This window comes from Macrosteles quadrilineatus, unplaced genomic scaffold (genome assembly GCF_028750875.1).
Source record: "Macrosteles quadrilineatus isolate MER2022 unplaced genomic scaffold, UCM_ALF_1.0 Scaffold_1__1_contigs__length_201487025, whole genome shotgun sequence".
NCBI lineage: Eukaryota > Metazoa > Arthropoda > Insecta > Hemiptera > Cicadellidae > Macrosteles > Macrosteles quadrilineatus.
The window spans coordinates 114,925,789-114,953,103 of record NW_026542594.1 but is presented as its reverse complement, the minus strand read 5'-3'; the positions used below and the strand labels follow the sequence as shown (position 1 = coordinate 114,953,103).

Genomic DNA, 27,315 nt, shown 5'->3' with positions numbered 1-27,315 from the left:
TACATAACATGTAATTCTTTCAATAGATAAAAATTTTTTTAAAGACATATTATTTTAAAAGACAATTACTATTATAAAAACACACGTAACCACAATATATAATCAGGACTATATATAACACCTGCTATAGATTTATACTGTAATGGTTATTTTACTAATCCAAGTAAAATAATCATTATAAACAACTGTAACTGCTTAATGTATTCGTGTGATTAATACATTCATATTTTGTTGATATGTGAAAATAATATTGTTAAATATGCTTTGTGTGGATGTTTCTGCTGGACATTGAAACATAATATACAAGGTACGAGACATTTTTACCTTTAGTATAAGTCGTCTATAGGTTAATATGTATCTAAAGCTCTAATAGGTGTGTCCAAAAAATATATACAAAATAATTTTAATGCAGTTTTGTCAAAACTTCTTTATAGCACAATACAGCAACTGATCAATAACACCAAGTTACTTTATAGTATACAATTCTTAAATAGCATAAACATAAGCATATTGAATTGAAATACGGTTAATGAAAAGCAGCAAGTGGTAAGTCAACAGTAACTGAAAAATCACAGACTTTCACTCTAAATAATTAGTATCCGGTGTTCCGAGCATCGTAAATATCTTGGTTTAATTAAACCGTGAGTTTTCTCTGGGGCTGTGTAACGAATGGGCAATTGTTTTGCAGTTAATGCAACTTTACACTTTTTATCTAACTCTAAACCTTTATAAATTGTCATAGGGTCGACAGAAATAAAATGTATCTGTCAGGGGTCATTCTAATCGTCGTCATCAAACAAATAAATACATGGGTTAACCAAATTGAATCCAAAACATTTTCTCTAAAACGATTTCTCATTGGTATAAGATCCTGCAAGACGACTCGGGTGCAGACAAAATGTCGATGTATTTACAAACAATAACATTATGTTCAGAGATGAGAAAATAATTGAATAGAAACTCGCTAAACAAAAACAATAGGCACTCGGCCGAGTAAATGTTGGTTATTTTACTTTTGAGCTGTAAAAGCTAATTCCACACATCTTATCTGCTGGAATTAATAAAGTGCATTTACGTAGAAAGGAAATGACCACTTTTACTATTTGAGCCAATATGATAAATACACGTCTTCAAATAATAGATACATAATAATAATAATAATAAAAATCCCTGGTGTAAAATCCATTTATACTTCTCAATCCCAGAAACGTAGCCGGATAGAGGTTTCACTCCCTCACAATTTCCTTTTTTACGTTTGTACCTGCGGCGAGAGATTACCGTCTCGCTCCTCTTTGATAACATCTGATTGTATCCCTCATAAATTTCCTCCATAAAACTCTTTTATGTTTTAGAAGATATACCATCTAAAACTTAACTAAAACTCTTACAAAATGTATCGAATAAAGAATAACATGACGATTCCATATTTAAATCCATACTACCTTTACCCTTTTATTTTTGAAGTAAACTAAAAGTTAATACAGAAGGGGTAAAATTGTGAATGCCTTTTTTTTACGAAGCCTTTAAAGTTAATTAACTAGTTTTAGCCAACTATAATTCGTCGAGTACACATTGCTAATGAGTTAAATTGCAGCATTTAAACAGGCCCAAGTAGATTTGATTGTGCAATAATGCACTAATTTCTACTAATTGGAATTGTTAATTGTTCCAATGTGTTTTTGTACTCATGGGTGTTTGGTCGCAAATTTTCATGTCTGATTTTTTGTTATTGTTTAATTGTACTAAAAATTAGAGATACAAATATATAAGAAAAAATGTTTTATTTTGAATATTAAGCGAGATATGGAGCTTGAAAGTAGTAAATTTTTAATCTTTGGTACCAGTTCACAGGGAGAATGGGTAATGCGATTCTCACCAAAATTTGCATTCAGGTGTGGAAAAATAAGATAATAATCACTAGCTATTTAAAATTAAAAAATTTTAAAAAAAAATATTTTTTATAAATTTTTTAAAAAATTAAAAAAAATTTTTAAAAAAAATTAAAAATAGCTCTTTGTTTTTGGGAAAAATGTATCTGTATGTTGGAATAAAAAAAAATGTGATATGTTAACTCGTTTGTGCTGTGAATTCGTACCTTTGATGCCTTGCGCTGTCGGAGCACTACTCGTTGAGAGTTTGTACACTAACACCGGGGCTTTAGAATACTCTAACATCACGTAATTATTAACATCCTTTAACATTGAAAGAATACGTTTATCGTTGTATTCTAAAGCCCCGGTGTTAGTGTACACACTCTCAACGAGTAGTGCTCCGACAGCGCAAGGCATCAAAGGTACGAATTCACAGCCCAAACGAGTAAACATATCACATTTTTTTTTATTCCAACATACAGATACATTTTTCCCAAAAACAAAGAGCTATTTTTAAATTTTTTTTAAAAATTTTTTTAATTTTAAATAGCTAGTGATTATTATCTTATTTTTCCACACCTGAATGCAAATTTTGGTGAGAATCGCATTACCCATTCTCCCTGTGAACTGGTACCAAAGATTAAAAATTTACTACTTTCAAGCTCCATATCTCGCTTAATATTCAAAATAAATAATTTTTTCTGATATATTTGTATCTCTAATTTTTAGTACAATTGAACAATAACAAAAAATAAGACATCAAATTTTTGACCAAACACCCTTAAGAGTGGTAACAAAAACAAATTCTGGATTACTCAGGAAACAATAGAATCTTCTGTCACCAAGATTGCTTTGTGATGATAACAAAACCCTCACTCTTGATTGTCATTGGTCTTGAGTATCTATTGAGGTAAACCCCTGGTGTCAACATTTATAATATTTTTTTGCTTATTTCTAAAACTATGGTATTTGTTTTCTTTTTGACCTTACACTTAGCCTTGTCACCGTCTCAATGACTATCTGTAGTTGTAGGTTGATAATTATTATTAGATGCCCAATCCTATAACAACTAGCAAGTGGATCCAAAGTTCAACACAAGCACACTTACGTCAGACAAATTGATTGTTTAGCGATATAACTAAGTAACGACTTATTAGCAACACAGTCAATATCATTTCGTCGATGATTGTAACTAAACAGTGACAAACTCCTCATCATAGACATAGACAAGTCTAATGAGCTCATTACTGTCCGTCAACCAATTGGGAAAATCTACGAAACAATGTAGTCTAATATTTCAAGAGCGTCTGCATTTGTTTTCCAGTTACTGTACATTTGAAATATAATTCCAAAGCACACGACGAGCCACGTGACCCCCTCCCCCCCCAGCGACGCACTGCAGTCGCAGTCAAAGGGTGGTTTACGTAGCCAATTTGTTCAGATCTGCGGAAATAGGAAATGGGGGATTATGTGTCACAGGGGTTGCTACTTCAGCTCCAGCCACACAGCGCGGGGGAATCATCTCTGATATTAGCAGGAAATGGCCAACAACAGTTATATAAAAAAATGAAATGGATGAATAGTGAACTAAAGGTTAAAATAATAAATGATGACACTATATTAATAGTAAAAACTAACGATAAATTAGACGTAATTCACTCTGAACAACTAGAAAACGAAATATCCATATAGGATCTCCGCAATAATGTCTAAAAAAGAATATATACAGGATGCATTACTAATAATACATAATACACTCTGAATAACTAGAAAACGAAATATCCATATAGGATCTCCGCAATAATGTCAAAAAAGAATATATACAGGATGCATTACTAATAATACATAATACACTCTGAATAACTAGAAAACGAAGTATCCATATAGGATCTCCGCAATAATGTCTAAAAAAGAATATATACAGGATGCATTACTAATAATACATAATACACTCTGAACAACTAGAAAACGAAATATCCATATAGGATCTTCACAATAATGTCTAAAAAAGAATATATACAGGATGCATTACTGTATTGACTAAATCACTGTATTTTGTTTAAGGGAAGAATATCTATAGTATACAATAATCCGTGCAAGTTACTGTACTTGTGTTCCAGCTATGTAAAACGTGAATATAAAGTGACAACAATTTTCTGTCACACTGGCCTATCCCGAATACAAAACAAAACAAAACTAATTTCTAATCAAATATTAGTATGATCCCTTGGATCCATCTTGCAGGCTTCACTGAGAGAGGGAGAGCATACTTTGAATAAAGTCGGCCGATCCACCTAGACAGGAAACAAGGAATGCCCTAGTGGCATATAATAAAGGCTTAGCCCGGAGTAATATGTAAAGCAGACCCTTCCTGAGCAAAGAAAGCGATCCCTCCAATGTGTAAATTCATTTTAACCTTCCATCTACAAAAAGTCAAGGTATACTGCTTTATAAGAAACATGTTGGAGACATTATCCTTGTTTAGCGGTTGGCGCTACCGGTTGACTAATGGTTTGACAACGATGCGGGCACAAACATCTCCTACATGTGACATTACATTGGCCAAGGTCATGGCTACCATGTCTACCTCAGGATACTGGGGCGTGTGACAGCGTCGACTGTGTGTATAGTCTGAGTTACTTTACTTTAATACTTTACTTTGAAATGACGACCACACAAAAGTAGGTATTTTACGCCTATTAAGATAGTTATAACGACACTCGTAGAAGTCAAACTATCTTTACACAATCGTTGCGTTTACTACTATTAACTGTCTTTGCTGCGATATGGCGAAACAAGTTTGAACTAGTTAAATATAGGCTAGCGGTAGAGAGTGTAGGGGGGGGGGGAATTTATTTCCACCATGTAAACAAAAACAATGTCGGTGCTAGACAGATTGTTTCAGTTCAGAGTGTGTTGTTGACTGATTCGGTGTAGAGATCGGTTCCGGTTTTTCGACAATCCCAAAACGCTGCCACAACCCACGAGTTTGTCATTCGATGCCAATATTTCCTGGCAAGAGAAATAAACCTTTCTCTTTTTTATTTTTATTTTATTTTATTTTTTTATCAGAATACCGCATACGTGTGGCATAACTTAGTTCAAACAAATCGGCGACCAAAATCGGTGTACACTGAGTACACCTTTACAAAATAATTATACATATTTACTTAATTATATCGAGAAAAAGTTAATTTTTACTAAAAACACCAAACTAGCACACTATTACTAATTGAACCTAACTTACCTGTTGAGCTATTTCCAATTATGGTTGATCCTCATGGAAAGTATTTGTCTGTAACAGAAATAAGATTACTGTAGTTGATTATGCGTTTAAAAAGTTACAAAAGCTGTTTTTGCAATATTACTTTAACATCAATCACATCTTCAATTACCTTTGGATTTTAATTAATATTATGTTTGGAAATACAAAGATTTTACTGAATGATTGAACGCGTATAACCATTTTTGTAGGATGCAAGCAATTTGATGCGGCAGAAACAGACCATTTAATAGAATGCAAGGACCAACATTGTGTAGGCGCTTAAAACACATGTGACAAACATGCATGCTACTGCATGCACATGGGCATGCATGACATGGGCGCTACTGTACTTCGCTATGCGGGAATACACTAAAAAATAAAAAAATACAACCTTTTAGTTTAATAAACTAAAACTGAAAACTATACGCAAAACAGAATAGAAGGATTTATCACACCTAAATAAATTACTAGTAGATCCTTATTTTATGTTTTAATTTTAAACTTTTAAATATGTTTGGGTTTATTTGTTACATAAAAATGCTGCACCACTTTATGGTGCAACTATTAGGCTAAGCCCGGTACAACCATATATTAACCTGTGATATTTTGAGACAAGATTAAACGACATGCATGAAGATTGTATAAAATTACAAACATGCAAACGATACTCTTGTCTCAGAAGATTATTCTTAGCGTAATTGTCTTCGTTGTTTTCTTGAGTCCATTGCTCTGTTTTCCGCAGACCGCACTGCAGACGACGCAATGTATCCAATCTTCAGATGTGAGGGAAGTAGGAAAAGGAGACAATATGTCACCGGGCTGCAATATCATCCCCTGGCTCTGCAGCACCAGCACGAAGTGACTCATCCAATGTACACAAGGTGACTCAAAAATGGATGTAAATTTGTATTCCTCGTAGGTACTAGCTTATTGAAAGTATTATCTAGAAGGTATGTAGCTTTTTACCTTGGTTGGGTACCATTGTACATAACTATTTATTCGTCTACTGATGGATAGGTTCGATAGGGAGTATGTTTTATCTATGGTTCGATATAGCTTTGATGGATATTACTGCTAATTCTTAGCATAAATTAACAGTTTAGTAAAAACGCGTGGCGTCATACATATCCAATTCAGTTGAACCTATTAGGACTATGAGAGTTACTCTTGTTCAACTTATTTAACACATAAAACCTTTCCTATTGCGAGAATTTTTCAGTAATAGTAACATCAAAAACTCCTAATGAAGTTTGGGCTAGTATGTGCTTGTCTCCTTCAGTTATTATGATTGTGATGTGAAAAATACACTTTTTTGTTAACTATTTGTGCATCAATAATTGTCATTATGGAGATGGTCAATTTTATTTAAGATCTCTAATTATGTGGGTGGACACAATTTCTGCAAGTTGGGTTAGCTACAGCTATCAAACTGAAATTTGGATTTGTACCTACAGCTTTCAAAATTGTTAAGTCTTGTTGGAACCGCCGTGTACAGCTCGTCGTAGCTGTTCTGTGTGCAAGGTATCGAAACAAACTGGAGAAAACTATTACATTGAACGGTTCAACATTTTGGTTAAAGCTTTGTACAGTATTTTTAAATCGTTGAAGATTTGTATAGGCTATCATTCAAAATTGTGACATTTTTTGGTTTATGAAAAGAATCTCTCAACACATACTCAACTAAAGTGTAATGCAGAATGATAATACATTTCTGTTTTCGCACTGTAAGGAATTATATCGGAAATTAATAATCATCTTAGAAAGATCTCGTACAGTTAGAAAAGTAGTCATGTGGCAATTTTAATTCGTAACGACTGAACCTTTTATGTGCTTTATAATTCAAACGAGACGAAGCAATCAGTGCGAGAATCATTTTCTCAAATGACCAAAGTGTGAATGAATGCAGCTTGGGAATGACGAATGACAGAATAGCAAAGCTTGGTGAGATGAAGGGGTTAGTTGATGAAGGCATGTTCTCCACACAGAATATGCAAACGGTTGATGTAGTCTGTATGTAGAAGTAAAACAGCGCTCGTGCTGTACGTGTATTTAAATATTCTCAGTTTACAACGTCAGAAGAGAAAAGTAGGCGGAGTTCAATAGTTTATAAATGTTTCAAAGACATTTAGATGAAATTCATGAACGATTTCACCAATCGAGTTGAATATTTTATATTAATTTAAGATACATGGACTATTTAAGATATTCCAGAATTTGGTATAAAAGGCTAAAAAGGTTTGGGTTTGGCATTTTGAAAAGAATGTCAACTCTTGATATCCAATATCGGAAATATTTCCACTCGATACGCTGCACAGCTTGTGCTGGAAACTGACGTATCAAACTGATATGACGGACTCGTAACATTCGGTCAGCTGGAGTAAACAGCTGTTGATAAAATATAACACGTGGACGGCCATTGTTGTTGTATGATTAAAACAGAATATACAATGGTGTCCCATATGAATTAATTATCCATCCAACCCATATCAGTTTAGAAATAGTAATATGTAAATATTAATTTGTAGCGACGAAAAACAACAATGTAAGAAAAGATAGTTACGTTACCGTGGTTTTAGGTGAAAAAGCAACCTTATAAAAAGCACACACTTTGTGTAAGACCAAGAAATACAATACAAATACAAATCTTGTTCTGTTTAAGCAGATCATTTATTTGCATGTTGTAGGCTATTTATATCAAATAAAATATGGCTACTAAGACTGTGGAAGTTGTGTATAATGTATTTGTATTTTTTTAATACTTTTTTAATTCAAAATAAATGCTACACACGGCAAAGAATAAACGTATTTACAGTAATGATATTGTATACATTTTTTTAAGGTAATAACATATATGTTTTTTACTGAATCCATGAATCTTCCTATGAACTAAAAACATCTTGTCAGTTGTGAACAGTAAAAACCTAGTTATTTGCAAGTAGATAACTTAAGATAGCACTTATTACAGTCGATATTTTTCTAACTCTCAAAGCATTCATTAAACTTTTAAATGTACGAAATTGATTTTTTGATTTATAAATGACGTATGAACCAAACACATACTTTAGTTTGAAGTTTGTTGATTGGAATCAAAAAGAAAATTTCTAAAATTCAAGATAGAAAGTTTTCCCACACAAGATGGCGGAGGCAGTTTGTACGGATTTTCTGTGTGATGTTTGTCCCGCAATCTGCGTGTTTGCATTTCCGCCTCCGTCGCCGAGGTTCCATCTCGCTCTCATTTGAAAACATAAGCTTGTATTTTTCATAAATTTTCCGTCGTCTTTCTTCGTGCTGGAAGGAAGGAAATCTTTACAATGTAAGTAAATAAAGGTTCTTTGTATCGTTTCTTGCCTTGTTTGAAATCTGAGATTTAAATTGCTGTGAGATGGGGATGGGTGTAATTTACTTGGCAAACATCGTTACATAATGTCTGCAAGTAGTGGACGTTTTGTATGGCTTCGGAAAACATTGTTCCTGCTTAAATATATAAAAAATATCTATCATTAGCAAATTTAACTGTGGAGTAAATTTCATAATTTAATACATTCTTAACAATGCGTCTTATTTAATCACAACCTTCTTTAGACGACCAATCATTTACGAATTCGGAATCAGAAATTTGTCAATTAGAAATAATAACAATCAATTTTTCCTATTGATATATACCAGTAAAAAAAGGGATATATACGATTTCTTGGGTATTATATTTACATTTTAAATTTGAGACAAGGCTTATACGGTGTTTTCCTTTGTTTTTGGATTTCCAACCGAAGTATTGCATAAAAAATGACAGCAGTTATTGATACTGTCTCAAAGAATGTTTATACATTTACCTCCGTAAAATAGTAAATTTATAAGGAAAATCAAATTTTGAAAGTTATTGCAGTAACCCTTAGCTACCATTCTGGATTACCATTCTCGCAATATATTAGTAAAAATTTTAAATTTATGAAAAGTACGATACAATATTTTTATTTTTTTGTGAAACGAAATTGCTTTGCAGTAAAAAGAAGTAAGGCAGGGATTTCGTTAATTTTTAATTTCCAACTACAGAGGATAAATCAGCTCAGTTTATTCTGCCGAGAGTTAGAAAAAACTGTCACAGTCAGGTGGCTGTCATTCAAACCAAACTTTTTGCTTCAAGCTAATATTAAACCTTGTTTCAACAAACCCCGAACAGAATGTTCAATAATAGTTTTACATCGTGTAATGAAATCTGATTCGTTCATTCATTTTTATTTCCAGTTTTGATCAAAACTTTATTTAAACATTTGTACAAAAAATATATAAAAGCTTCCTGTACCGTACTGGTAATTTGAATGCTGAATTCATCTCTATGTTATTTTTAATATTTGCATGTACCAATAATAATTGTGCTATCATGGGTTTTAAAATTGTATCAAATTAACTGCAAGCAACGCGTATTGATTTAGGTAGAGTATTGCACCGATTACAGCTTTTGAGGAGCCTTGGCTTAGAATCCAAAGAGCTTTTTATCTAAACGATACATTGGGCAAACGGCCCTTCACGAGTGTATGTAGGTTTAATGCTATTCAAATCGTCCATTGAACTAAAGCTGTATTTATCAATTGGGCAAATAGCAATGCTGCATTTTGTAAACGGCAAAGCTGTTGAAATCATCACTGAAATCACTGTTAAGGTAATCCATTAAATTTCACCAACTTGTTCGTCCACCCGATCCTAATATTTAATTTATTTAATAGTCTAGTTTCACAGCCAATTTAATAAATCGTGTAAGTGTTAAATAGTTTCAAATTCAGCAGCGGAGCCCCGCAGTCTCTCCTCGGGTACAGAATGTTATTTATGACGTTGCCGGGCAACTGATACACAGGGATCAACCGCGGCGTGAGGCGTGAGTCTTGGACGGGTATCACTTACTGTTACTTCTATAGGCAAAATATTGAGAAGACGTCCTCTTGGGAGTAATAATAATATAACAGAACGTTAATTGTGTTTTAATAACACCGCAAGTTTCTATAATTTTAATCCAACCATTGCTTTATAACTGCATTACCATTGCGATTGACAGATGGCGTGAATGAATTAACAATGTTAAGAAATTCTGATTTTAAAATATTTACATTTTTTATATTTAAGTCATGATAGAATGCAATGCAATGTCGACGTCTACAACACTGTTCAGCTGCAGTTGCATGTCAAGTCAGTTAAATGTCAGCAACGATCGATGCAGATGCAGGTCACTCGTCACACACAAACCTCGGTATACAACGGAATGCAACAACGCTGCACTTGCAGTTCAACATTACAGCTACAATGCAATGCAATGTCAGTGACGTCTACAACAATGTTCAGTTGCAGTTGCATGTCAAGTCAGTTAAATGTCAGAAACGATCGATGCAGATGCAGGTCACTGGTCACACACAAACCTCGGTATACAACGGAATGCAACAACGCTGCACTTGCAGTTCAACATTACAGCTACAATGCAATGCAATGTCAGTGACGTCTACAACAATGTTCAGTTGCATGTCAAGTCAGTTAAATGTCAGCAACGATCGATGCAGATGCAGGTCACTCGTCACACACAAACCTCGGTATACAACGGAATGCAACAACGCTGCACTTGCAGTTCAACATTACAGCTACAATGCAATGCAATGTCAGTGACGTCTACAACAATGTTCAGTTGCAGTTGCATGTCAAGTCAGTTAAATGTCAGCAACGATCGATGCAGATGCAGGTCAATCGTCACACACAAACCTCGGTATACAACGGAATGCAACAACGCTGCACTTGCAGTTCAACATTACAGCTACAATGCAATGCAATGTCAGTGACGTCTACAACAATGTTCAGTTGCATGTCAAGTCAGTTAAATGTCAGCAACGATCGATGCAGATGCAGGTCAATCGTCACACACAAACCTCGGTATACAATGGAATGCAACAACGCTGCACTTGCAGTTCAACATTACAACTACAATGCAATGCAATGTCGACGTCTACAACAATGTTCAGTTGCAGTTGCATGTCAAGTCAGTTAAATGTCAGAAACGATCGATGCAGATGCAGGTCACTCGTCACACACAAACCTCGGTATACAATGGAATGCAACAACGCTGCACTTGCAGTTCAACATTACAGCTACAATGCAATGCAATGTCAGTGACGTCTACAACAATGTTCAGTTGCAGTTGCATGTCAAGCCAGTTAAATGTCAGAAACGATCGATGCAGATGCAGGTCACTCGTCACACACAAACCTCGGTATACAATGGAATGCAACAACGCTGCACTTGCAGTTCAACATTACAGCTACAATGCAATGCAATGTCAATGACGTTTACAACAATGTTCAGTTGCAGTTGCATGTCAAGTCAGTTAAATGTCAGCAACGATCGATGCAGATGCAGGTCACTCGTCACACACAAACCTCGGTATACAATGGAATGCAACAACGCTGCACTTGCAGTTCAACATTACAACTACAATGCAATGCAATGTCGACGTCTACAACAATGTTCAGTTGCAGTTGCATGTCAAGTCAGTTAAATGTCAGCAACGATCGATGCAGATGCAGGTCACTAGTCACACACAAACCTCGGTATACAACGGAATCCAACAACGCTGCACTTGCAGTTCAACATTACAGCTACAATGCAATGCAATGTCAATGACGTTTACAACAATGTTCAGTTGCAGTTGCATGTCAAGCCAGTTAAATGTCAGAAACGATCGATGCAGATGCAGGTCACTCGTCACACACAAGCCTTGGTGTACAACGGAATTCAACAATGCAGTTCAAACTCTACAGTCCAATTACAACTATATGAAAGAATATCGTTAGAATTATCCAAATTGTCGATAATTTATGAGTGAAAAATATTTATGAAAATGAATAACTTTTTCACATTATTGTCTATGATGTTATAACGTAGGATAAAAAATGCCGACACGTCTTAATCCAAATTCCTGGCAATTCATTGGGCAAGATATGCTTTTGCAAAAAGAGACTTTTCACACTATTGTGCCCATGCTGTACACACATACAACTTAACTATGATGATTATTACACTGCTGTGTAAATTATGTGTATTTTAGCGAATTTCCCTATAGGGAAGTAGCTATTACCGTAGGTCTCATGGTAAGACTTAAGCCCGGGACCGATTTACTTTTTCATTTTGATGTCCCCAAAGGCCAAAAACACCATTCGTTCAAATTTATATATATATATATATATATATATATATATATATAGATTTATATATATATGTGTCCGTGAACACGATAACTTGAGTAATTTTTATCCGATTTTGATGAAATTTGGTTTGAAGGTGTAATGCGGGATAAACTTGAATGAGTTCGCGATCCAGCATGATCGGACCATGGGAACAGGGTTTTATGGGGGGTTTTATGTGGTAAAAATTGGTTTTTCTCACTTTTGACCCTCAAAACACAAAATTTCCCAATTTTTCTCTAATCCTTCTTAAAGAGCCTAAAAAAACAAACAATTCAGTATGTCAAAGTGTTTTTGTACGGTTATTGGTTACGGAGAAAACTAAAAAAATTGTAAATTTAAAATTCCCATGTTATTCTTATGGAGAATATTGTAACATGTTGTAGTTTGCTTGATTATGGATATCTTTTGATCAAACTTGGCAAATATATTCATTTTCTACTAAGCAATAATTATTTTACTTAAAACACACACTTTATTAGTTTCCTTGTAGCAGCAAACCTAGGTACTCGTTAAACCTAATGTTATTTAAATAGATCGATTGAAAATCAATTCAGCCAAATGGAAATTCGCTTAGACGGCAGGTTTGCTGCGGCGGGGGTATTTTATACATAATTTGATAATCTGTACAGCCCTAAACTAATACAGTATTGAATTTTTTTTATATTTCACCTATTGATTGTAGGAGGTAGTTACATTTTAAGTTAGTGTGTTTCAAAATAAACGCAGTGTAAATTATTTCCAAAAGGCACTCGGGCACCGGTCGTTGTATTCGCTCTGGGAACATGTTACACGGCTCGTTTGGCATGCGGTGAAGACTGAAGTGGTTGAAATATTCCAGCCGATATCGGCAAACGGCAACATATGTGCACCCCCCCCCTCCCCCCACTGTGTGGATATGTTAGGTGAGATACAACATTGGCATTTAGAGAACGTGTCACTTGGAAGGGGTGGCACGTTTACATTGTTGAACACTCTTTGTTCGTATAAAAGTCACGAGTTATCGGTGAATTAAAGAAAACATTAGAATCGTTTCCTATAAACATGTGGCTATTTTCTGTTTGTAGGTTCGTCCTTTTCAGGTTTATAATAGACTGTAGTGGAACAAATTATTGTCCTGTAACGTATATGAGTAGGCCTATACGAGTGTAACGGTAGGCCTATTATGTTTAAAGATAGTACGTGTAATATAATAAGAGTTATCATATGGCTTCTGATTTTGCCTGTTATACTTCCCAACATCATCGTAATTGTTATTAATCTAGGAATAAAATATTTTAAAGGATTGATGAAAAATTTAAAAATGCCTACAATAGTTTATAGTATGAATAGATGCTTGAGAAACTGTTAATAACACTCAATTGTAAACAATATTATCTTTTGAAATAAGCTAAGCCCTTAAATTAACTAGGTTTATACCTGAGATCGAAGTAGAAACAATGTGATTAATTGTATGCGAGACTCTGGTATTATTTAACTGTAATCAAGTAGCTCCGACTGTGTTTGTAATCGGTCCCGGCGTTGTGTGCTCAAGGCTCTGCAATATTACTTCCTCTAGCATTACAATCAATCTTTCACCAAATAAAGTTATTTAGGACATTATTTACAATTCTAATACTGTAGTAGAACCTACCTTGATAAATAAATCTTTAATATTGTAAAAAATCCAAAAAACTTAAACACAAATTTTTTTTATAAATGCACTTGTTTTCGATCTCTAATTTATAAATTAAATTAAATAATACCAATGGAAAGTACAAACACCATTTGGTTGATGTTCGAGCTTATAGTAACATTAACATTAATTAACACATTACTCATAGCTTTGTATTAGTATTTTTTTATATTTTAAAATCAATTTCATTGTGTCTGTTTCAGGCATATACACCGTTGCAGAATGTTGCCAATTCTATATTATACAAATGACATCAGACAGATTGTTCCTGCATCAGCACTTCACTATGAGATCGCACCAATCAACCCCAGCTTCATGAACTGCTGAGTTGGGGACCAACAATTAACGAGTGGAACCACGCAGTCCCGACCAGGTTGTAGAATCACCTTTTGATCTCCACAACATTTTAAATATCTCTGTGAAGGCTCTGACCGATCTCCTACCTAAAACGTAAAATGCCTTATTAAACTGTACAGTGTCCGTAGAACGTGTCGTATTAAATGACAAGTTAGAGAGAAATATAAAAAGTTACGGAAGATAAAGAAAGAGTTATAAGATCAGCTTAAGGGTTTCCTTGTGTTGTTCTTATGTAGTAAAATTTTAACATTTTTCACATAATACTACACTTTTGCAAATAATCTAAATTTAGACGATTGGAAAAAGAACTGAAAGACAAAACTAGATATAGGCTATCTGGTGTGTAACATACATCGATGTATACACTCGAAGTTATACGTCAACTGTAGCGACTTGCATTTAAAATGATCATTTCAGGATTGTAGCAAAAAGTACTTTAAAAAAACCCTCAAATTGTTTAACAAACATAAGTTGTAGATCCAAGACTCGTTATGTTCGTCATCTACAAAGCATGTAAACAAATTAACACCAAACTAGAGTGCAAGTTGTCCAGAGATACTATAGCAAATCATTGCATTGATAGAGATCCATGTAATTGTAATGCCAGTGGTCTCTATGTAAGCACGTAATGACGGGTTCAATGATCCTGTGTATTATTGCCTCGCCAGCGGAACCGAGCATCAAAACTTTGGCAATTTACACGCCACGGAGCGTGAGCGGGATCCACCCTTGCTGCAAACTTGCTAGTCCAAGTCACACTCACACTGGCTTCGTCATCAACGTGTGAAGATCGAGCTAGACCTCGAGAGTTACTATGTAATCGGTTCACAATCCTAGGAACAATTAAGTATTATATTATTTGAATATGTAAAATAGCATATGTGAGGACGGAAACACAACTATTTTCAAAATTGTTACAAACAATAATTCATTTCAGAGTAATTTTTGTTGTAGCCTAGTTATTTGTTTGTATTTATAAAGGGTCATTTATGAACATCGTTGTTGTGTTGTTATAGTTGAAGTTGTATGCATGTCTCCGTGTTATTAATCTAGTTTTAAGGTTAATGATAAATCACTAGCTTGAATTCGGCAAACGCCGGAATACTGGACACTAACTTATGTTGTTACGAAACAGTGTATGTAGTTATAGCTCGTACACGTGGTCTGTAGTCTGTTGTCACGTGGTGTACCAGACACTCAGACGCTGTCTGGAGGGCAACATGCCAAACACGTTGACTGTCACGGACAACTTGTAGATTGCCTTATTTACTTGACTACAAACCTAAGGAAAAGATAAATATTTTTGATTTGATAAATTGTCTGGAAAGCAACTATCCCGGGCGTAACAGCAAATGTTTTTTTTCTTTTTTTTATAACATTTTAAGGGAGGTCCTAACAACCTGCCATTAATTTAATATGTACACGGGTAATGATAGCTTTCTATGCGTAGGCCTATGGGGAATAACGAAAAAGTGCTAAGAATTGTAATGTTTTGAAAATATGTAACAGTAAAAAGTAGTAATTTATCACATACAGGGCTTGCAGGGAGCTTCTTTTGATGTAATGCGTCAACTGCGTGTATGTAGTACTGCCGTATAAACAGCAGGGCACACGCACACACAAGTTAGTGCGGAATGGAACAGAGTAGCATATGCGACCTTACATAAGGTATGATAGAGGATAGCAATAAGTAAACACATACGGCCACAGAATAAAGGTACATTAAGCAATGAGAATCTGTTAAATGTCATACAATCAAATGCGATTCTTGCAACAGGTAGGCTATGGGCATGTCGCATCCCATTTTCGGCAATAAGATCTGTGTAAGGTCTCAATGATGTTGCACGGAATATTGGTGGTGTGCTGGAGGGGGAGTTACTGGGGTTATGAAACCACAACATCCTCACAAGTATCGGATCCAAGCATTACACTTTCATTGGTTTGATGCCTTATAACGTTGTCGTTTAAATTCTATGTTCAGTCTAGAAACATTCATCAATCGCTGAAAAAATAAACTGGCAATTTTATAGCGTTTTGATACATCCGAGTGTTTCTAGTACAGACGTCGACGTCAGTCTGCGCGATATGAGTAAAAAATAATGAAAATCACGTTTGACTATTATATGTGACCGTTTAAGCAAGTTCATCATTAAATTTACTCATGCAATAATCATTCATATCTGGTCTACATACGGAATACTAAATGAATAACCACATCGAATCTAGTGCTGTATAATTTTGCGAGGAACGGTCGAAACATTTGAATTATTGCTTTATTTTAAAATAGAAGGTCAAGCTATTAAAACAGTAAGTTGTGCCAGATAATAATTTGTATATACAGTTTTAATCGTATTCAATGGTATAGTTCTCAGGTGCACGATTACGCGATAACCTAAACCATATTATTAGCAAGTTAATTCCTCGTGCAGCTGAAACTGGTTCATAAAAGGTAAACAAATCACACGGTCAAATTAATTTGTTCCCGTCACTGTATACTCACAACCGCAAGTCTCTGAGGTGGAAGTGTTTCTGTCTACTCATCAGGGCACAGGACATCAAAGGCTAACCTCATGTTCGATATAGTATAACCAGGGGAGAGTATTGTGGTTGGTGGTAGGTGATGTGGTTGGCGGCATTTACCTGTGTAAACATAGCAAACACTATATATATGTGTGTGATAATATTAATATTGTATTTTAGGGCGAAGATGAGTGAATGGTGAGGGTTGAGTTGAATGTATGAGATGACAGTTTTGTTACTAACTAAGACAAGCTATGCCTTCAGTCCGGGTTTTCTGTTTATTAAAAGCCAATGATCAAGGACGGCTGGGTCCAGTTTTTAGCCATTAAACAAATTTTGACATTTCACAGGATCGAACCGGTATAGTTTGTGTACACTAATTGGCGGCAACCTATGGAATTCAGGCGAGCATTATTGCCAATCAGCTTCCCAGATTAAAATGCTCGCCACAGTAAAAAGACAATAATAAGTATATATCCCAACCAATCCGAAGTGTTATCAGTGATCATTGGTAACGCTGTAGAGTGTATGGCGGAAATAGAGTGTATTTATTTATAGGGGCGAGTTGGTTAGCGGTTCAGAGCTCGGAACTTCTGTTTCGAGGACGAGGTTCAAATGTTGCCAATCGCAGGTTTTAGCACAACGATATTCTGGTGACTCGACGGATTTGAGAACACCTTAAGCTATAGGTTCACTAATAAAGAAAATATAAAACAAAATTATATAAATCTCAAAGTAGAAATACATTTTTCACTAAAAGCGATAGACTACTTATTTTTCTGGCAATATAAATAGAGTTTTCAACTATAAGTTTATAATTATAATTTTAACTAACAATCGGAGTAGATGATAGAAGTTGAAGAGCACCACGAATATTTTGTCCAGTAATAGACTCTCCTCAGCAACTGCCAAACTCAGGAGGCCGCATCAATTAGAAGTTAAAACCAACATCACTCCAGTCTGCGGCAACCCGTCCAACTTCAACGCATGATTGGTCGGTAAGACAAGTATAACCGCATCGGGTTTAAAATAGATCTGAAGTTTTAAAACAAAAGGAGATCTAGCAACGCTGAAATAAATTTAACGTAAATAATAGGCCTACAGTGTTGTATTGACTAATGTCACTATTACTTGTCGCACTTCTAAATCGTATGCACTATTATAAAAATTAATTTAAAAAAATTAAAATGCAAAGAAACTTTAAAATATACTCCAAAAATATGATCTTATACTTCATATACCATTGACAATATCTGTAACGTAATTGCAAAAGTAAATTTTTAATTTAAACAGGTAGCCTATTCTAAATTGTTTTAGTGTAAATTGTTTTTTATTGTGTAAATTGTTTTAGAATAGGCTACATAGCTATATTATAACTCGGAAAAATTTCTAACTTATCATTTAAAATACACAATCATTTCTCTCTCTCGCTCTCTCTTCGTCCATTCGAAATGCATCAAATATGAGTGACTGCACAGAGTAAAAATTACACGGAATAAATTGATGATTCAATATGGCAAACATTGCAAGGCTGGGTTGTTGTGGCTAATTATCATATGTCAATAAGCTTTTGTCCCTCTATATACAATAACATTTTGACAGCTGAATGATTACATTTGCGAGGGAGATACCGCAGTCAATGGCGGGAAATAATAAAACCAGGAGTGCTTTATGTCCGTGCTGAAATCCTCCTCTTTATCCAGTACAACATTTTTGAATTACGAATTTTATAATTTGTAGTCTTAGTGCGACTAAACTTTTCAGCGGAATTGTTCACACTTTGTATTAACAAGTATGTGTATAACTAGTAAACATTCACAGTAAACAGAAACGGCCTTGGTAGCACAGATAAGGGGACGTTTTTATATTTCCTTGTCTGTGGTACTGGTTGGGTGGATACACATTTGTAGATTTTACACTAACTTGGAATAAAACTATATACATGTAAACCAGGCGATTATTCTGAATTTCTGTGAATTTGTATTAGAAATCTACAACAAACATGTGCACATCACGGATGCCACCCTCCTGGATATAAGACTTGCCACTGATGATCAATGTACCGTGAGATGATCATGTTGACTCTCCCCCGATATCTCTCCCCCAGAGGAGGAAATGCACCGGAATAGGGAATAATTCGGTAGAGAAAATATTTCAATAATAATTATAAAAATATACAATGCTAATATTAGAAACGATCTTATTCCAATAGACAGGTTTAGTCAAACTGTTCTAAAAATACTTTTATCATAAATAAGAATTGTAAGAGAAAGATGTCTTATTCAATCCAGAACCTACTACGTAGGCCTATGGTACCTCCAAATTGTAAATGAAATCGAAACTATGTTGGATGGATCAAACAGAAAGTTGCCGTTTCATTACTGAGAGAAGATTTATTGTGGTGGTTCGAAATTAGATCCAGCTGTACTTTATCATTGGGTTTAAGACGCGTCTGATCTTAATAAGTCAGAGACACACTTATAATAATATAATAATATCATAACTTATAATAATAAAATATATATAACTTATAATAATATAATAGCTTATAATAATACAGTATCACACAATTCATCCAATACCCATCACCCATCCTTTATTTATCTTAAAGCCTTTTAAAATTGGCATCTTTGTGAATCGGTGTAAATAGGTTACACATTTTACACAAGGATGAAAAAGGTAGTTGAAGTATCCAACAACAACAAAAAAAACACACACAAGTAGTTTTGTCATGTCATAGAGAATCTAAATCCATCGTTCTGTGGTGTATAACAACAGCCGTATTATAAGATCATTGATACTGGCCTATGTATGATATTGTGTACAATGCGATGAACGCAATAATGTAGAGTGTATCGCCACCAGAGCCTCATCAGCGCTAATTGTCGGCCGCCGGCTTTGCTCATTAATGTCTACGTCAGCGTGTCAATTATGTACTAATATCGCTACCAGATTGAACACGCCACGCCGTGGGTATGTTATAACTTGTCTCTCATTCAGACTTCTGAAAAACTGTAACGTTTCAACCATCGCCACTTAGCTTAACAAGACCTTTCCCTTTCCTACAAGTATCGTTTATGACAAATGAGGTCCTTCAGTATTGATTACCCTGCACAAGGATGATTCACACTGTAAAACGATAGAAGAAATGCAAGTGAAAGGCGATTGACCATCTATTAAAGTATCTTTAAGTAATAACTTTTGCATGCTAGGTAGTTTTAGCTATCCAAAAATGTTGTTTCTCTGCACGGATCTTGTCGGATTGGTGCATATTGATAGAACTAGCTTACTTTTTTAACATGACTATATAAATTTCTAAATTGCTACATTCTCATTTAATAGCTTTAATTACAGCTATAACAACAGCAAACACAATTCCACAAGTAATATTTGTACAAACATAAATCGTTAATCATTTCCAGATCAGTTGTTTTAATAGATCTCGTCGAGTGTTAAGGTTGTTAATTACACTGATTATATTAATTTAAAGACCCACAATTGTGGGTATAATATTGTTACTGTATTTTATACTGGTAAATCGATAGTAAATTCTATATGTCCTGAGTCAGTATAGACGAGGCTTGTGACTAGGAGACTACCACCTATTTACCCAGACATTTGACAGTCGTTGAGTAGAGAGTGACAAACATACTGACAGATTGACGGACGAGCAAACAAATGACTCATTAAGTCTCTTAGTCCCCTATCTGCACACTGAAAAATCATAGTAATAGCTCCGGAACATTGTCGATAATTATGAAAAAGAACTTTTTAGACCAAATCAACGTCTATAAAATCTCCTTCAAAGTGCCCAGTTAAGTTTAATCGTTGGAATTACAATCAATAGCCCACGGATCCCCACGAAGGCTACATCAGATCCAAGGCACGCACCACGTACCGTACCCCCCCCCCTCCCCCCCCAGTGATTGGGGAGACCCCGGTGTGAGATAAGGGAGGGAGAAATATAGCCTTGGGGAGAGTCTGATAGGTAGTGCGAGTATTTCAATCGTAACCGTACTTAAAAGTCCAAGTGTGTAAAACGTATATCTTGGTTACGACTCAGCTCAACGTTGTTAATTATTGAAAGTTGTAAGCTTAACAAATACATACAAATACAGTAACTTCATTAGGCCTACCAGTAATATTACTTTCTATTCGTGTAAATTAATCAACGTGAGTAGCTCCTGGTTCTGGTCGTAATATTTTAGATCAATATTTGAAATTAATGTAGGCTATAGGTTCTATAAGGAAATATTTAGTAGGAGTACGCCCCAAGCACAGAAAACGTTCTACTAGTACGTTTTCTGTGCCCCAAGTCACGAATGAGAATGAACGAAGACGATGCAGTTAAACAGTTACATGCATACAAACTACATATATTCATTAATAGTACCGTGTTTTCACCAAAGGATCAGTAGTTCGAGCAGTTTTAATTTAATTTAAGAACTGTTTTAAATAAAATCTTCACATAATGATTGTCTACCTGGAATAACGATCAAAGAGTTGAAATAGTTCATTATTACACCATGGATTATATACAATCAAACGTAATAACAAGAAACTACGTAATAAATTGAAATATTGAGGAACAAAAATTAAGCTATAATTTCAAAACTTCAGCTAAAAATCCAAAACTACATTTTAAGATCACAGGACGTAAAAGTTGAATTATTTTATTTACCTCGTATGTGTTTCTTTATTTTCTTGTAAACTTAAGTTCTATTATTCTGTTTTCTCTGGTTCTAGCAGTTGAAGATACGGTAGAGCGATTGATCACAGAGTCTTATAAAACTTTCTACTAAAAGAGAACTATTATTAATTATTAGTAGATCTTATATGGTAATAATAAATTGTATTTATGTTTTTTTATGAAATACTTTAGACCCTGTAGAAGGCAGACCAGACAGTGTAGTTTGAATGTATATACCATATGGTGAAAGATGGAATAGTGTTGAAATGTTTCTGCGTTTAAATTTCAATCGTTCTAGAAATAGATCTACTTATATTTTTCAATTTCAAAATAAACCAGTCTTAGTTTTATGTTAAAAATCTAACAAAAACTTCATTTTAAACGAGGATAAATTATTTCTATTAACAGTTATTTTATTACACCGTTTTATGCATCTCTAAATAATTTATTCACTGGTATTGTAGGCACTTTTTCCAGCAGTTCTAACTTTTGTTTAATACCTTTATTCCCAATCAGTAAACAACTCATGGGTATTAAGTAATTAGCAACCCAAAAAGTAAACGTAAACTATTAAAGAAATACTAACTACATTAAGACAACCAAACTACTTACTTTTGGTAGGTTTTCTGTGGTTTGTTTTTGTTATCCTTCACTCAATTCACACAGTATGTTTTTCCCACACGAGGCACGTTTCACAACTCAAGCCGGCACAACACAGCACGAGACAAGACTGGACGTGAACGGAGCGTAGCAGACGACGCGACGCGGCGAAGTGTCTAGTTGCGCTACAGACCGCTTGGCACGCCACTGTCGACCGCCACCCCAACACAGACGGTGAAATTAGCCCTTTATAGGCTACCCTTGCCCTCGAGACTATACGACGTGATGAAAAACAGAGGCATCCAAGACCTAGTAGTACCTACTTTTATTTTAAGATCATCATCCCTGTCAGTATTTTTTTACAGGTACCTTACTGTACGGAATGAAAACCAAGACTTAACTTAAGTGTGTTATCGATAAAATGTAATATAAATGGGAATGATTCATCAACCTTACCACGAACATAAAAATTCCAAGCAATAAATACCCCTCACTGTAATATTAAATACAACTAATTTGAAACTGTCCTTTCTTCTAACACTAATGATACATCTTGTGCATATTGCAAGACATGTTATCTAACTACATTTAACCCATTTAACCATAGGTAAGATACTCATAAGGTTATCTAATTTATGGGCAATTTAATGAACTGTAGGTTATAAGGTTAATGTATACAAATAATCTAAAATAATAGAATTACATTACGAGAAGATGTCGAGGCTTTTTACGAGAACGCTGCCTCGGCAGATCGTGTGGTGAATATTTTCAACAATCCATGCTTTGGTTTGATTTCCAATCCAAGCAATAAGCATCTAACAAGAAATGATAACCCGTTTTTATATATAATTGGTTTATTAAAATAAGTTTATTTCATTATATTATAATGATGATTTTCGTACAATTATTGTAAATGTAATTTCGGGTTCAATTTTAGTGTCTTTTGCAATCTCACCACATACGATACCAGTATTATTTATTCATTTCCAACAGATTACACCAATTACAGGAATGCATAAGAATTATAATTATTTCAATTATCACGATGTATAAAATGCATTAACCACAACATACCATAAATATTAGCAGACAGTTATTGTAGTTTTATTGTAATGCGACAGATTTAAGGGCATGATCATTAAAAGTGAATGCTTTTAGCACGTGGTTGTCAAGAAATGATTTCCTTTGATAGAACATTATCGTAATCCATATGCTAGATATTGCGCTTGTATGTGCACAGAATTAAAAACACCTAAAACGCGTATTTAATGCTACACGCTAAAACGTTGACAGTTGAATTGTCATTATAGGGACAAACGTTTTAGTATTTTTACTTTTACTCACACCAATGGTTTGATGTAAATTGAGCCACTAAGTCCAAAATTGCCTTTTATAGACTTAATTAGTCCAGTTAACAAAGTCCAAGAGGAGAGACACAAATGTTACGTAGAGTCGTTATGTGGTTACACTACAACAATTACAATACTAATACGGCGATAGTATTTACTTTCGCGTTGCAACAAACCACTGCTGGTTATGAATTTCAAATTACCTTGCAATTTGTACATTGGTTTATATGCTGGTTATCTCCAGTCTTTGGCTTACAATCAGAAGACAGCATGAAGGTTCGAGCTCGAGGAAAGAATAAAGACAGTAGCTTTTTAACGGTTCAAAACCTGGTCCAGAGATCATTAATCGTAGGGCTTTTAATGAATGACCCTGGGTTAACAAACAGTCCCGGTCTTAGTCAGTGACAAAGGTATACAGATAATGTCACTACATTCTATGAATTTAAAGAAAAGTGCTTTATTTACGAAACAAGTCTGATATTTACAAGCATTTGTTTAATAACTCTTCTAAAACAATGGTTAAACCTTAGACTAATAATTACTCTGAGGTTAAACAAACCATCAGTTTGTTAAAAACTAAATTAATTCTTCTACTAAATTGACTGTTTTAATTTTGCTACAAAATAAAAATACAAATATGCAATAAAATGATAAGTAAAATCTTTCCTATTAAATAGTTGTATAGTCAAGGAAATCAGTTAGTTACTCATGGCAATTAAAAAGTAAAAAATCTTATAAAATTCAAATTCAAAATAATCTCTCATTACATTCTATACGCCCTGTATTCATATTCAGCGGAAAATATGCTAAACATTAATGACAATGATAATCTTCTTCACTGTTTGATCTTCAATTTTGGCACCTCCATCGTTGAAAATATGTCGCAGCTTCCAGTTTTAAGAAAGATTGAATGTTTGGTAACTAATGACGTTTAAATGCTCGTTATAAACTTTATGCATAAGTTCATATAACATAATCAATCTAGGTACCCTACGGGGTATTACGTTTACGCCTTGGGGGCCTGTTTCCCGGTGCATTTCTTTGTTTACCACTACCAGGGGGTATTACCCTGACCTCGCAATGTACAAAGGTCTGAGACGTGGCAGTCAGCCAGTGCTAATAGACCCTGAGAAATTGTAAAACCCAACAAGAATCCATCGTAAACATCAGCCTCATCTTATCTGCTGCTCTCGAGACAGTATTGGTGTTTTACTAGCAATATCCTCGTCTTTTGAGTTCTCCTTAGACACTGTGCAATGTAATTATAGTAGTATAAGAAAATAAGAATATCGGGTAAAAATAAACAAAATACATTACACTCATTATTAAAAATAACAAGACTTGCAATTTAATAAATAAAAAAACATGTTCATCAAGTTTCAACGTCATCTCAACACCGTTAGATTCACCTGTCTGGCGATGTTATATTGTTGAGTAAAGCGCTCTTGGATGAATTCAATCTGTCAGCTTATATAAATAATATTTCAATATACATAAATCCAAAAGTTTGCACATCCTAAGACCAGATGGCTTATATTTAAGGTTTATATAAAATACATAACTAAAAGACTTATGACAATGATTGATGTAGGGGTTAAACGATAAGTTTAAACACGGCTTGAAATACTTTTAATATCTAAGAAAATTGAGGTTTAGTGGTGCTTCTTCCATCCTTCAAGTGGCTGTTTCAAAATCAACTTGTTGTAAAGTGTTTGAAGGACTAATTATTAATATAATTTATAGTAACTGTAGAATAAAATACAGGGTGGCTGAAAAAAAAACTTGCACCCCCTTAACTTTGAAACCTTTTGAGATATCTGAAATCGGTTTACGGCAACCTTTTTAGAAATGAGGGGCTACAATAATTATGGTTAGTTTTGCAAATTTTGCCCTTAGGGGTAGTGGCGGTAGGGGGTAGCTCCAAATTTTTTAATAGCAAGCTTAGTCGAGTTTGGTAAAATTTTACAGATCTTGGCAAAACTTAACAATTGACGTAAAGAAAACCAAAATCGGACCAATAATAACAAAATGGCACCCTAAAACGTTTCAAATCCAAATAACCAATAGGGAGGCAGAAAATTAACTTGCACCCCACTTTAATTTTTAACAATTTGAGATATTTGGAATCGGTTTGCGGCAACCTGTTTGGATATGAGGGGCTACAATAATGATGGTGATTTTGAAAATTTTGCCCTTAGGGGTAATACGTAGCCTATCCGCCATAACTGGGGGTGGGGTGTAGCTCAATATTTTCAAATAGGAAGTATGGCCGAGTTTGGTATTATTTTACATGTCTTGATAAAACTAAACAACTATCACGAATAAAATAGAAATTGGACCACTAATAACAAAATGGCAGTTAAAAATTACTTTTAATAACCATTGTCTTAATAATTTTTAGCTGCTATTTTGTTATTAGTTGTCCGATTTCTATTTTATTTATGTTTATTGTTTTGTTTTGTCAAGACCTGTCAAATGATACCAAACTCAACCATACTTCCTATTTGACAATTTTGAGCTACCCCCCCCCCCCGCATAACCCCTAAGGGGAAAACCATCATTATTGTAGCCCCTCATATCCAAACAGGTTTCCGCAAACCGATTTCAAATATCTCAAAAAGTTTTAAAGTTAAAGGGGTGCAAGTTAATTCTTCAGCCAGCCTCATGGTTATTAGGATTTGAAACGTTTTAGGGAGCCATTTTTAATTAGTGGTCTGATTTTGGGTTTCTTTATGTAAATTGTTTAGTTTTGTCAAGACCTGTAAAATGATACCACACTCGCCTATGCTTGCCGTTTGAAAATGTTTAGCTACCGCCTACTCCCGCTCCACCTAAGGGCAAAATTTTCAAAACACTAATAACAAAAACCCAAAAACTCTAATAATAAAAATTTAAATGAAAATGAAAATTGAAACATACAATCACCAACAACACAATCATATTATCAGCCGATATTACTATTCACAACAACAACAAATTATGCAGAAGCTCTCGTAAACCATTGTTGAATATTTTTCCTTACCGAAAAATTGAATATTTAAGTCCTATCCCATGCTGTTTTTATTAATTCATAAAGTTTATTGACCTATTTGCAGAAAGGTGTAGTAGACCCAGGAAATGGTGATGCACATCAACATCAAAGTCAGACAGTCCCGCTATCTCGGGCAGCAGAGTTTGTGTTCTTCAACTTCAAAGTAAACCATCTCTTTGACTGATTCATTTGAAAGGATGATTTGAGGAAAGCCTTCTGATGGACTCGGGTTGAAATATTTCATGAGGTTGAAAAGATACCTATTTTCACTCCTTGTTAAAAGTGAAAATTCGTTCATTAACAAGTAAAAAGCGCACTATGTTCTAATTGGTGACCCATTTGTTATTGGAACTAAAGATTTGTATTTCCATTCACTAATTATCACATAAGACACTATTTTCGGTAGGTATCTCACTCAATTTAATATGTGCTATTATTGGACACGCGATTGATTTAGTAGGTTTTTAAACTAAACTTAGAGTAGTAGTAACACTTGTAACACTAGTAACACTGATTAGATAAGTTACTTAAACATTTTTGTCTGCTTATAAATGCTGTTTAGCTACACGTTATCCAGTTTCATGCCATAGAAAACAACAAGTGTTAATTTATTCCTATTACCATACTTTTAATGGTACGAGCAAATGCTATTAAATTTCATAAAATGTGTTACACAATTACCAATATAAAGCATACATTGTTTCTTCATTACGTGATATGGTGTAGTATTAAACAGTACATTG

At 34.5% G+C, this 27,315-nt stretch overlaps 1 protein-coding gene across 1 annotated transcript in view; it reads right to left on the bottom strand.

Annotated features, from left to right (window-relative positions):
* LOC128983596 (protein tincar) overlaps window positions 1-22,313 on the bottom strand; it is an 85,562-nt gene extending 63,249 nt beyond the window's left edge. Inside the window, exons 1-2 of the mRNA XM_054402944.1 lie at window positions 22,205-22,313; window positions 5,119-5,166 (exon numbers count right to left, since the gene is read on the bottom strand). The gene's annotated coding sequence lies outside the window, so the exon portion shown is untranslated. The remainder of the gene's footprint in view (window positions 1-5,118; window positions 5,167-22,204) is intronic.
* Window positions 22,314-27,315: the final 5,002 nt, after the last annotated feature.